Source organism: Micropterus salmoides, unplaced genomic scaffold (assembly GCF_014851395.1).
Source record: "Micropterus salmoides isolate LMB-PRFRI ecotype aquatic unplaced genomic scaffold, ASM1485139v1 Ms_hic_scaffold_20, whole genome shotgun sequence".
In the NCBI taxonomy this organism is placed as follows: domain Eukaryota; kingdom Metazoa; phylum Chordata; class Actinopteri; order Centrarchiformes; family Centrarchidae; genus Micropterus; species Micropterus salmoides.
This window is the reverse complement of record NW_024041151.1, coordinates 1,174,143-1,187,646: the sequence shown is the minus strand read 5'-3', so window position 1 is coordinate 1,187,646 and position 13,504 is coordinate 1,174,143. Positions and strand designations below refer to the sequence as shown.

Below are 13,504 nucleotides of genomic sequence, written 5' to 3'. Positions count from 1 at the left end.
GTATATCATCTCCATCATATGTCAAATCTTTAAATCCCATAGAAGGTAAAAAAAAGCATTTTCCCAAAAAATATAATATGTTACTTTGATTAACAAAATAAGCCTTAGGGTAATTTCATGAGTCCAGTCGCAGTATCCTTTACAAGAGGAAAAAGCAATACTGTTTTCCATGATGTTATGATAGAGTGGTCCTCCTTCTTCACAGTTCACGCATAAGAAATTATATATAACCCAAACAGGGGGTCCTACCTTTTCCAGCAAAGACACCCCCCTTCAGTTCAGCAAGATCCATAAATAAGAGATGTTGATATAATCCAAGAAGTGTAAACTAGTCCTTGAGTATAGTCAAATATTCACGTGCTTCAGCTGGGCTTCTAAAAGAGTAGCGATTTCCTCCGTGTGACAGGCACAGGATTGCGGGAAACTTCATGTTGAATCTGATATTCTTTTTGATCAGCGCCTCGCACACCTCGTTGAAACCCCGACGTTGTTCACGAACAGCTGGGGATAAATCTTGATAAATAAACAGCTTTTTATTCTCGAACATCAGTGACCCCTTAGCTTTCACAGCACGCATAATCATATCTTTATCACTAGGATTATGTAATTTTATGATCATCGCTCGCGGTCTGTCATCCTGCTTGGGTCCAACGCGGTGAGCCCGATCAATTTTCACCCTGTCCTTGCCAGTCTGGAGGCCCAATAGCTTCGGGAGCATAGATTCAAGGAATATTTTCGGGTCAGTCCCTTCGATTCCTTCTTTCAGATTCAGGATTTTGAGGTTGTCCCGACGACTTCGACTTTCCAGATCGATCACTTTGTCGTTTGCTATTTTCAGCTGTGTTTCCATTACAGCCACTTTAGTTTGAAGTATCTTGACGGAATCTTCCACAGTTGATATCCGCTCTTCTGCCAATTGGAGTCTCTGCTCATTTTGTGACACTACAATTGTGAGTTTGTCAGTAATGTTTTTTAGTTTATTGTCCATTAATGTAGAAATAACTTCAGTTAACTCAGCAATCAAGACAGCGTTGTCAGCCCTCGACGTCGCCATGCCTGTTTGTTCCTGTAACGACGCGGAAACTTTTCCTTTCAACTTCTTCTTCTCTCCTCTCGTGATATTAGGAGCGTCCATACGCTGTGCTGTTACTTTAGTCTGTATTTCAACTTGCCCATGTAGATGCCAATTTGATCATTTGAAGCGCAGTTTTGTTCTACAGACGAGCAGGTGCATCAGGAGTGTTCACCTAATCCGCCATCTTTTTTTTCTTTTTCTTTTTTTTTCACTCCGCAGTCTAACCATCTGCATTTCAACAAATAACACTGTTAATGCTGTCTCTCCGTCCTTCCAAAAAAAGAATCACTACTGTAAGTACAGTTAACGTAGTAATCAATGCACATTATACGAAAAGTGCTGCAAATATAGTCTGCTGTTAGTGTTGTAACGTCACACCTCTTCCCTCCAAAATTAAACCCAAACGGATAATAATGCTTTAGGCTATCATATGTAAGTAGAAGGATAGTAATCAAAACACATTATGTCTCAATATTTATCCGAAAACCGCTGCAAATATAGTCGCTGCTGGTGTCTGTCGCACCTGAAACCGTTCAAAGTGGTTGACAGCGCGGATTGGTTGGAACTACTGAGAGCTGCAAGGAGGACGTGATCGCGTGGCGGCGAAATCAAAGAGTGTCTTAACTGTCTTAATTAAGGGCTCTGGTTGTGATCACGTTGAAAGTGACCAATCATAAGAGGGTCAGTGCTCTCCTTGGTTTCCACCCCCAAATTGTCAAAAGTCATGTAGACTCGAGCGAGCAGGAATCAGCTGAGCGAGCAGGATTCCACTGTGCAAGCAGAGTTATCCTTTGAGAGCAAACCAGGCGGAATAACATAATTTGCTCGTGAGCATGTTTTACACGCTCACAACTTATGACTAAAAATAAACGGCATATACAATCCTCCATCACATGATGTTTCATTTTATCGTGATTTGGATGAATTGTTTAAACTGTTAAATCTTCTTGGAGATTTTAATATAAATTGGTTAGATAATGTTGTGAACGAGCCAGTGTGGATTAGTTCATTTTATATCAAATAAATTTGGGGATCCCAAAGTCTTTCCCTGTCCCTGAGAGAAAGAAAAGGAGGGGGTTTGAGATATCAACCCTCAACAGACAGCTGAAGCGACCAAAGGAGGAGGTGAAAGGTTTGCTTTCCCTAAGTGCTGTTTCTGGGCAGTTCGGTGGTGAAACTGGCGCCTTTGGCAGCAGCCAGATAAGGCTCGGTGCCTGACTGTTAAAATGACAAAGAAACACTACCCAGAAATTAACTTTCTCCTGAACAGCCTATCAGAACTCTTAACTGCCCCCCCACACACACAAGTAACCATGGCAACTGCCCTCCCTCTTTGTTTAATTACCTCGCATCAAAGGATATTCTCCTCTCACAGCCAGGCGTGAGAAACTGAACAGCCCTGAACTCCTTTGTGTAAACCAGGAGTTCTGTCTCCTCAAAACTCAAAGCATTACCTTGTTTAATTAAATAATCTTTAAGTTACTTAACTAGGTCTCCCCACTCCATTTGAGTAGTTATGTTTCCATGTTGGTGTTGATATTTGTTGTTGAAAAGAATCTAAATAAGTTAATTTTGCAGTGTTTTAATTTTCAGCAAGGATCCCTGACATTTGAAGACATGAAGATATTTGATTATAATATGCGCAAATAGATTTTTGAATAGACATATTCAAAAGTTAAAAAACACACTCGCTCTCTTGTTCCTCTTGTCCTCTTGTCTCTTGCCCTCTTCACCTGCACTTCGGCACGCGCTCAGCGTGCTCCCCCTCCCGGCGACACCCTAAAAAGTTCGGTCCGTTTTGCCGCGAAAGCTCTTTGTTCGTTTCAAGCTACACGCGCGAAGCGACGCGACCTCGTCTTCCTTCGTTCCAGCAACTTACTTGCTTTTTATTTTCTTTGATTTTGTTTTTGTAACCCAGCTCACTTCTGTAGCTGCAAATTACAGATGTTCCTTAAACGTCTCATAGGCACGTTCTAGCCGCTAGCTAGGAGGCTGCGCACAATCCAGACGGGTGTGTGGCCGGAGTTAGTTGTTCAAAAAGAAAGTGAGGATTTAATATAAGTTATATAAACCAGAACAGAGTGAAGCTGGCATGTCGCCAGAGTGCGAGAAGACTACTAAGCTGAGAAATAGCTGTGGAGAGAGAGAATCTTTGGGAGAAACTCCGTCCGTTCCTTCCTAATTAATGGATTATCCTGGTGAGTTAACGACCCGGGGTTAGCAGTTAGCATTTAGGTTCTGTTACAAAATGTATTATTGTGTGTTATTTTAGCTTTAAAGGGTACGGTGGAAAAGAAAAACAACCGGTCAGGATAAAATGTGAGTGATGTGAAGAGAATCTAGTGGTACAAATTGTAGTTGTTTACCACTGTCTGTTCATAGAGGCCTATTAGCAACGACCACGTGCATGGCTGTTGTTGCAGCGCAGCAAGAGCACATTTAAAAAGAGTGAGTAAGAGTAGACTGTATGATGACACTTTTTCATTTTTTTTTTTGATAAAATACAGCAAGAAAGTGTCAGACACTGAATTAAAAAAACTGGTTAGAGCCAGCAAGAAAAAAAATCTCAGACAGGCAGAGACGCAACGCGAGTCGCATTCTACCAAGCACCACGTCTGAACAAACCCCACGTTTACCAGAACTCTACTGGCTAATAAGTAAAAAACAAACCTGAAGCTGAAGAAACCCTAAACGTTAACGGAAAAGACCCGCGAACCTGAGTGACTGAGGGAGAGACAGAGAGAGAGCTGTTCTCTTCTCAGTGTTCTGTGTGTGAGCGAGCAGAGCGGACACAATAAATCTGTATGTGTGTAGGGGAGGGGCTGTGACTAGCCTATCACAGAACGCAGACACAGTCTGCTACCCAATGAGGATTTTTATTCAATCCGAGCACAGATATTGACTCGTATTACTCATATAATATTCGTACTCGGCAAAAGTGCTTTATCCATACCGAGTATCCGGCTCAACTCTAACCGCATTTATTTCCCTGTCACGAGAATTTACCCCTTCCATATGAGACTGACTGATTGATTTAAGATAATGGAGCGATTATTAACTAACTGATCACTAGTGAATAATTGTATAATTATTAAAACACTACCCAGAGGTCCGGAGACTCTGGGTGAATTAAATCTCTGGTGGTGCCCCACGAAACGAGAGATTTATGAATGAATGGTCTCTGAATATTAAATTTCATAATATGTATTAATTTCATAAGTTAGTAAGTAGTAGACATGCTACAATAAACATGACAAACAAAAGCTGAAAATGATAATGTCAAAACATAATTTTCAGCAGATGGTAAAAGGTCCAACTAGAATCACTCGAATGAGTAAAACCATGATTGATTTGATAATGACAAATAGACCGGAAAGAATTACAAGGACGTCCAACTTAATAACGGGCCTCTCTGACCATAATATGACATTTATTGTCAGAAAACTAACAAACAGCGTCTACCAGTGTTTATGAATGGACGTAGGCCAAAACTAGGGAATGTAGTCATTCCCAAAAATCGAAAGCAACAATTTGATAACGAATTAAATAATATTGATTGGAGTGACGTTTTACAAACTAACGACGTAGATAATAGTTGTAATATTATGATGAAAACACTCACAGGACTTATTAAGAAATATACACAAATTGTTGAGTTTAACACGAAGAAGAGGCTCTTTACCCTGGCTGAATAATGATATTCTCCAGTTAATGAAAAAAGAATCTTGCATTGAAAAATTCACTCTCCACTAAATCAATTAGGGACCTCTTTTTAAGGGATTAAGAAATCGAGTTGTTAGGGAACTGCGCATGGCAAAAACTACATACTTTACACAACTGATAGCAGAATCTGAAGGAAAAAGTACTTCTCTTTGGAAACATTTTAATAGTCTTACTAAACTAAAGCCCAGCCTACGAAAATGAATAACGGAGCTGGAAGTAAATGGAGTGATTAGCACTGACAGTACAGAAATCACAAATGAATTTAATAATTATTTCATTCAATCAGTGGAGGAGCTTGCTCAAAATTTTGAAGCAGTAAAACTATCACAGGCAAATTTAACAGACTCTTTGCAGTCCTTTCACATTAAGAAAGTTGACCAAGAGAAAGTTGCTAAAATCATTAATTAATTAAATAATTCAAAGGCAAAGGACTGGTTTGGGTTGGATACTGCTATTATTAAAACACACAGCTTCACTCTGATTAAACCAATAACACATCTGATAAACCTTTCCATTAGAGTTGGTAAATTTCCACAAACCTGGAAAACAGCGGTCATAACGCTAATTTTTAAGGCCACCAAGTAAGCAATTATAGACCAATCTCTATCCTACCAGTTCTCTCAAAGATTCTGGAAAAAATTGTTGCAGAACTGGTTGACAACCTTGAAAATAATTTACTTATTTATCCTAAACAATTTGGATTTAGACCTGGGTATTCAACTGCCAACTGCTACCTCACTGAAAACATCAAGTCCTCATTGGATAAGGGTGATGTAGTCGGAGCAGATCTTAAACAGGCCTTAATACTGTGAACCATGAAGTGCTTTTGAACAAACTCAGAACTTTTAACTTTTCAGAGCAAGCACCTGGCTGGTTTGCATCCTATCTTGAATCAAGAGAGCAGTGTGTAAAAATCAATGCAGAATATTCAACCCCCTGACAATCTACAATGGGAATTCCACAAGGCTCGATTTTGGGGCCTCTGCTCTTCAGCCTATACAAAAACGACTTACCATCATGCTTTAAAAAAGCTGGATGTCAGATGTATGTTGATGACACAATTATCTATGTATCAGCCAAAACCCCCTGTGTAGCAGCAGACATATTAACAAGCGGAATGGAGGGAGTCTCTCTATGGCTTAAAAACAATCACTTAACTCTGACAGTCTTTTTCAGATTCAATGTGTTTTTCCATGAGAAGGAAAGCAAAAGAAAAGCTTATAATTAGAATAAATCAAGAGGAAATAGAGGAAGTCAATGATTTTAAATTTCTAGGTGTCATTTGGACCCCGAACTTAAATTTGATAAACATGTTAAAAAACTATGCAAAACTGTAAAGACTAATTTGAACTGTTTTAGAATGATTAGATAATATTTACCCCTTAAGACAGCTCAACTTTTTTTGCATGCTATGCTATTCTCCCATCTTTCTTATTGTGTTACTGTATGGAGCCAGGCTTCACAGTCAACTCTTAACCCCATTATATCACTATATAAACAAGCACTGAAAATAATGGATCAAAAACAAATGAAATGGCATCATTGTATAAGACTGAAAAAGTATAATTTGCTTAGTTATGATTGTTTTATCAAGTTTCCTTTTATCAACTTGATTTTTAAATGTGTGAATATTCTTGCTCCAGCTGTATTTTGTCCATATGTGACAAAAACAAATACTAATAGAATCGCCACTAGGGGATCAGCAAATTTCAACTGCAAGGTGGCACAGCGCAAAACCACTTTGGATCAGTCGTCCTTCTCTGTAAAAGGGATCCATTGTAGGAATGCCCTACCAACAGAAATAAAAACACAAAGGAATCTGAAAACATTTAATGAAAAGGTGAAACACTTGCTGAAACAAAAACCAAATCTGTGATCACTGGGGGGGGGGGGGGGCAAACATAGATTTTGAAATGAAACATGTATGATGGCTCCTACATGTATCAGGTGATCAACCGCACCACAAATTCACACAGGTTAATTTCAGCGCCTCTGATAAAGGTGGAGCAGAGAGGACAGACACAGAGCTACATGCGATCATCTTATTCTCTGCTAATGTGCAGGACAATAAATAATAATCATCTCTCTCTCTTCCCGCGCGTGTAACATTAGTTTAGCGAGTAAAGTAAAATTTTCGGCCTTTGGTTGTTTTTAAAAAAAAAATCCTTCTGAGATCCGGGGCTTTTCAAAAAACATCCGGGGCTACGCCGCTGCGGCTAACCGAACGAGCTAACCAGCCACGGATACAGTCAGATAGGCTACAGGTAGCATTTAGCAAAAAGTGAAGCTAACTATTAAGTTCTCATGTCCATCAGAAGCTCTGTGTAGATCATCTCAGTACTGGATTCCCTGTTGGTCCTGTTCATGCCGTGTTCACTGCGAAGCTGCTGAGCGAGGTTTCGTTGGCTGCTCCGGTTCCCAATCAGGCGCCGCACCCCCCATCACTCCCTGCTGGTCCCCCTGCCCCATCCTGAAAACCTCCAGGTCTTGAGTACAACACCTTCATACAGTCTCTGGTAAACAAACACTCCCCCGGTGCTCCGGGCTCCCAGTACAGGCAGAGCTAACAGGACCAGTGGTTAGACAGCTAACTGAGCTAGCAGCTAGTTAGCTGTTAACTAACTCCAGCAACAAGTAAAGTTATCTGTCCATCAGGAAACTCTGGGAATCACAGAGTTGAGGCAGAGGGACATCAGAGAGAAAACTAGAATATATTTTAGTCATATTTCTGATATTTCTCCATTAAATATGATCCAGGTTCATCAAAATCAATGAATAAAGTTGTTGTTGTGCAGTAATCAGTGGGGCCCGGCCCCAGAAAAGTCTGTTTGAGAAATCTTTGCATTGGACGCTAAAATAAGAAGTGCAGAATGAGTCATCGACGTTTTAAAATGACAAACTCTTAAATATCATCAAGAATACAAAACACATTTTTTGTCACTGATGGGTCAGAAACTGCCACAGTGGTGACATAGTGCACAGCAAATCATAAAAATCCACGGAGCAGACAACACATCACTGATATTCTCTCGTCTTCATTTGCCCATTTGGCATTGAAAGTGATCCAAAAGTAACTCAAAGTAATCAGATTACATTACTTTTATTTTGTGGTACTCTGATTACGTTACTGATTACATTTCTAAAGTAACCCTCCCAACACTGCCAGCAGGTCACTGGTGCCTGTTATGGAGGCAACCAAAGACCCTGCTGGTGGAAACCAGTGGCTAAGAAAGCCGTCAAGCTGAAGGAGGAGTCCTTTCAGGCTGGTTGGTGGTTGGCCCCGGGGCCTCCTGAAGCAGCAGACATGTTTCATATATACATATATATATCTTGGTGCATTCAGCTCCTGATTTACTGAGGCAGCAGCTCATCAGACTCCGTCATGGCTGCCAGAGACAGTCTGCTGCCATTCTAGCTGCTGAGTGTGAATCAACCTGGTGACATTACTGTCAGAGATGATGTCATAGATGATGTCACTGAGGGGCTTACCTGAGCAGGTGAGATCCAGGATGAAGGAAGAGGAACCTGATGATTCTACACACTCCCTCAGAGCAGATCCAGACTGAACACAGTCAGACCAGATCCCCCACACAGGTCTGTCTGAGGACTCCTTTCTCTCTCCTACAGAAACAGCAGAGCCACAGTCCAGCTCTCTACAGACACCAGCTGCTGTCTTCAGGGTCCAGAGAGAGAGGATCACTGGTCTCCAGTCTCCCTGATGTTTCAGCTCCAGTGTTCCTGCACAGCGACTGGCTCCTCCCACCAACCTGACATCATCAGGCTCTGAACAGAAACCAGAGAGTCATCAGTAAAGAAGTGGATTCAAGAGATTAAACTAAAACTTGACTGCTGATTCTGCTTCTGTGATTCTTTCCTTCTCTTTTCCTTCTCTCTTTACCTGTTGAGGTGTGATTTCCTTCAGCCTGGAGTCCTGTGATTGGAGCACAGCCGTGGATAGAAAAAACACTATCAGCCCAGAAACATCTCAGTGAACTCCCTCTGAGTCATTTTACCAGTTTACTGTAGGTGAGATGAACATGTGAATACACAGAACAGCAGCCAGCAGACTGGTTTATATAGAGTTAAAGTTCAGCATTCAGTGAAGTATGCTCGCTCAGCTTCACTTTATTCATAGTGCAACATCACAAACTGAGTCTCTGCACACTTTCAGATTAAATTCCACTGATGGAAATGTTTCTACAGCAACAAGAATCAGGTCCTGTCACCTGACCCCCAGCTGAAGAAACGACGTGTTACATGATGATATATGATGCTACTGTTAGATTAAGGGTTCACACCTAAAGGTCCGGGTCCTGAATCCAACCAATGTGAAGATGCTCAGTTCTCCAGCTGGTCCAGTTTGTGTTCACAAAGGCAAAACTCAAACTGTCCAGAAATCGTCAACAGAAGCAGGTGGTGGAAACGCTTTTCCATTATTGGTCATCCAGTCGGCGGGTAAAAAAACAAACCCCTCCAAAGATTGCTGTAGATTTTACAGTAACTTACTGGCAGCTGGATGCCAGAAAGTTACTGTAATTTGCAGAATTGAATAATTACAATGAATTAAACGACGGTATCATTACAGTATTTTCATTTACAGTACTTCCATTTACAGGATACTGAGTTTGCATGCCTCTTTATTCCCTTTGAAACAATAGAAGCAATAAAAACACTGTATAGCCACCGTCTCATTGTCTTATGGTGCAGCCTGTACAGGAACATAACCCTTCTTATCTTCATGGATCCATACTTAGCTTTTAGATGTTCAGATGGGAAAAGATAAAGTCATCAAACCATTTTAAAATTTCTTATTTTACCACTCTGTCACAAACTGTCTGTGACTCACAGCACTAGTGCAGGTCTGCTTGATTACGATCACGGCGTACGCTGGTGTCGCTTCAGCCGGGCGGAGCCGATTCACGCCGCAGGCTGACGTTATCAGTTCTACATGTTATCAGTCGTTTTTCACTACGTGACTAAATTGATGTTTCGGCGTGAGAGCATGTGAAAGTGTCAACAGCGTGAGTCTCACGGTCAATCTGTGAGAGTTAGCAGCTCTGACTGGATGATGTTTTTATGCTCGGTCCTGATTTGCTGCCGAGTCTCTTTCACACTTTGCAGCTAATAAACAAAGCAAATAGAGCACAGATTAAAAAAGTGATTATTGGTATTTATCACTCATAATATTTAGTCAGCGTTCATCTCACTTTGATTTGTCCAGAAACTAAAGTGAAGTCCACGTGTCCTTCATGGTGGGACAGTGTCAGACCTCAGTGCACTTCTTGAGTTTCATGTTTAAATATCAAGTTTACACTTTAAGAGACTTTAATGGGAACGAGCACAGAGAGTGGTGAAACCCGTTATCTATGACTGCAGTTTAAACCCTTTCACATGACACCTCTTCCTTTCAGCTTGCAGCTGAGAAAGCGTCTCTATTCCCCTGTTTATTTCTGTTTGTGCATATTAAATACATTCCTGTGAACCTTTTGCAATCATACTTGAATTTATATCTTTTCTATGAACAATCTCCACTTAATTTAATGTCAGCTTGAAAGCAAATGGAAACACAAATAATCTTTTTAATTTTCTTATTGTAAATAAAGCCGTCAGTTTAAGGTTTCGTCGAGCTGAAGCCAAGAAAGCCTGGATGTGTCCAACCTGCTTCGTAGTACAGCCCTCTGAACACCTGATACACCTGGAAACAACTGAACATCTGAGGCTAATGTTTAGCAGCACAAACAGTTTTAGCAGAAAAAGAAGAAGAACAGAAAGGATCGTGCTCCAGCAGCTTCACCGCTTGGACTCCTACTAACTGACTGTTTAAAGTCCTACCTGAGCTCCACAGCAGCAGCAGAACCAACAGGTGATCCATGTCCAGGTAGATGGTCTCTCTGGCCGTCCGCCTGCTCTCTGCTCTGATCATCATGTGCTGTCCTCAGTGTATATCTGCATACAGGAAGAGGTGGAGCTTTACTGGAACACAGCTCATTCAGCTGTCTTTAGTTTCACAGTCAAGAGTCCTCGTCTGAGTCTCTGACACAGGATCAGGGTTTTCTGTCCCCCATGTTTTCAGTTTGACCAGTGGATCAGACAGTGGTCACACTGGTGTCCAGTCTGAGTCCAGTTCTCCCTTTGGACTGTGTGTTTGGTTTCTTTTCTGCACAGCAGAAGTGTTTAACTCCAGCAGGACAAAGAATGAATGTGGAGATTGTCCTGAGCTGACGTTAGAGTGCCAGTCTGAAGTCTTCTCCCAGTCTGGCTCTGACTAGTTTCCAGTTGGACAGGAAACTGTCTCTCAGTCCAGGTGTGATCTTTGACTCCTGTCCTTCATTTAACCCAGATTCATCACTCAGGTCCCTAAAAGCTCTTTGTACAGATTGTGAAGAACAAGCAGCCTCGTCTTTTCTGTCCGCTTTGTACGACACCTTCTGCTCTACATGGATCTGATGCCGTCACAGGATTTGAACCAAACTTTATTGAAACGATGCTTCACGTCAAACTGTCGACTTCGTGTCAGTTAAACTTCAACATGTTGCTGAAAAGGTGGATTAAAGGAAATGTTGATGTTGTTTGCTGTTTTATTTTGAAATGTCTCTGCTGTCTGTCTTTATTTCCTGTCTGTGTCTTCCCTGTGATTACCTGATGTGTCTCACCTGTGTTTAATCACCCTGCCACCTTGTGTGTGTACAGGTCTCTGTTGTTGGTCCAGTTCTTGGTTGTCTCTCCGTTTGGAGACCCTGGGCCTGTTTTCTGGGGATTATTGCATCTGGATTCATCCGGACTTCATTCCTGCCGGCCTCTTCCTCTCAACATGTTTGTGTTTCGGACTCCGCTCCTGGTTTTCCTCTCGCCTGCCTGCCTCATCATCATTGGAAGCTTGTGTTCACCTTGTTTTGACTTAATAAATCATGTTACAGTGAGCTGAGAGTCTGAGCCTGGCTCCTATCCTTTTTACCTGCTGCCACGTTTGACACCACCTGACCTCTGCTCCACCAGGTTCCTCTCTGATGGCAGCACCCGGGGCTTCAAACTGGTTTAGAACTGGTTTATACTAGTTGGAAACTGGGTTTAATCTGGTTTTGAAATGGTGTTAAACTGGGTGCACATTTTTTATTTTGGTAAATAGAGTTTTGTCCTTCAGGGACGACGTCGACACTCTGTGGTCTGTAGTTAACCTCTCTGAACTGATGAACTGATTACTGACTACAGGCCGGTGTTACCATGGCAACCAGAGCAGGCTGAGGCGTCGCTATCAGATTAAAGCGGTCAGCGTCTTCTTCTTCTTCTTCCTGCTAGATGTGTCTGATCCCACTTCCTGTGTGTTGCTATGGCGATCCAAACAGCACGTGAGCGTCTCAGTGTGCTTGTTTCTCCTTCCTGGTTCAGCTTCCTGTTATTTCTTAGTTCTGATGATTTAGTGAAGTTTTCACATTCGAGGAGGAAAACTGACTCTGAGGAAACGTTTGTTGTTTCCTCCTGTGGGAGCAGTGATGGAAGAAGTACTCACAGCTTTTACTGCAGTAAGAGTACTAATACCACAGTGTACAAATACTCTGCTGCAAGTAAAAGGACTCATTCTGCAGAATAAAATCTATTGTAGGATTCTGATTATTGCTGCGTTCATGTGTTCATCAGGTTCATGTTGCAGCTGGTAAAGGTGCAGCTCATTTTAATGACTTCATCTCCTGCTGGCTGCTTTAACCTGTAATAATACATCATCATTTATTAGCTGCTGATATTTTGTATCTGTAAAGTAACTGGTAACTCCAGCGCTCAGATAAATGGACTGCAGTAGAAGCAGGAAGTAAAGTAGAATCAGCTGAAAGTGGACTTTAATCCAGAACTTGAACATAATGAGCAGCTGGTTGGTTTGAAATCTGCAGACGTTCATATAATGTCCATCCCTGTTAAAGCTGAAGGGAAATAAAAGTCCTGTCTAATAAAAGCTGGAAGAAAAACAATCTTCTGGACTAAATAGAAAACAGGAGGAAATCTCTGGATCTCTGGCTGGAAGAGACGTTTCTGTTCAGACAGTACATATATACAAAAAGCAGCGTACAGAGTCTAGAAGTCAGACTGTTCCAGTGGAAACAAGAAGACAAAGTGCAAATCTGCTGCAGGAAACTCTGAGTGCTGCCTTTGTGTACCTGCAGTAGGTGGATATGTACAGTACATGCATGTGTACAGTATATTCAGCAGCTTTCTCTCTGACGCTGATGTTAAAGCTCAGAGTGGATTTAAACTCTACAGATTGAACGTATATAGTGTCAGATTGTTCCTGACTCGTGACTGCCGTGGGGAGAAGCTGCTCCTGTGTCTTGCTGTTTGGCCCTTCAGAGGCCGGTACTGGTAACGCTGCTGGCAGGCTCGCTAGCTAAGTAAATGTTTGGGCATTCAGCCCTCATGGACAGAAGAGTTGGGTTTTGTGTTTCAGAACGACTGTGCTGTGTTCTTTAAGTCTTAAATGTTGACTGTTAAACGCCATTTGGAGACCAAACATTAAAAAAGGACGGAGCAGACAGGGCTGAACCTCAAACGTGCCATGTGCAGGTACTGTTGTGTGTGTAAGACAGAGAGGACCCAAAAGCAACGCTCAGGCGAAACAGGTTTTATTAAGGGAAAAAGGGGTTGAGGAAGTGGATCTGAGGGAGAGGTGGAGCAAGGAGGGCTGAGGAAGAGAAGAGGATTGGTGGAGGAGTGTGGTGG

The 13,504-nt window shown here is 41.8% G+C and overlaps 1 long non-coding RNA gene across 1 annotated transcript; it reads left to right on the top strand.

The window, feature by feature from the left end:
* Positions 1–10,882: 10,882 nt before the first annotated feature.
* Positions 10,883–11,731, top strand: LOC119914894. Its single transcript, XR_005446872.1, has 2 exons — positions 10,883–11,341; positions 11,489–11,731. It is a non-coding gene; the product is annotated as an uncharacterized LOC119914894 (long non-coding RNA).
* Positions 11,732–13,504: the final 1,773 nt, after the last annotated feature.